The sequence below is a fragment of the Lipotes vexillifer genome, unplaced genomic scaffold, assembly GCF_000442215.2.
Source record: "Lipotes vexillifer unplaced genomic scaffold, Lipotes_vexillifer_v1.1 scaffold7, whole genome shotgun sequence".
Classification (NCBI taxonomy): domain Eukaryota; kingdom Metazoa; phylum Chordata; class Mammalia; order Artiodactyla; family Lipotidae; genus Lipotes; species Lipotes vexillifer.
Genome location: NW_006792683.1, coordinates 5,410,441 through 5,410,796, shown reverse-complemented (window position 1 = coordinate 5,410,796; position 356 = coordinate 5,410,441). Strand labels below are relative to the sequence as shown.

Genomic DNA, 356 nt, shown 5'->3' with positions numbered 1-356 from the left:
CGGCGTCACAAAAGCCTGCGCCCCCCCCCCCTCCCCCCGCCTAGCGCTTCCTTGCAGCCCCTGGAAGACACTCGAGCAGTTTGATGCTGGGTGGGCTTAATGGCTTCGAGAACCAGCCTCTCGGAAGCCCTGTGTTCCCACGTCTCAGGGGCTGTGGGTTGGGTGGGGAAGAGGCAGCCCACCTCTAAGGAGTTAACAGCCCAGAAAACTCTGCCGTTACTCTTGACACTTAAATGTGGATCCTGACAACTAAATTGTTTGGGAAATTGACTCTTTTACTCCAGCTCATTGTGTGAGGGTTTGGGTTTGCTTCGGTGGGCCGGGCCGCCTGCCTCGAGCACAGCAGGCCAGCGGCC

The 356-nt window shown here is 58.7% G+C and overlaps 1 protein-coding gene across 3 annotated transcripts in view; it reads left to right on the top strand.

Annotated features, from left to right (window-relative positions):
- Window positions 1-356, top strand: part of PFKFB3 (6-phosphofructo-2-kinase/fructose-2,6-biphosphatase 3) — a 24,542-nt gene that overhangs the window by 16,739 nt on the left and 7,447 nt on the right. The window lies entirely within an intron of this gene.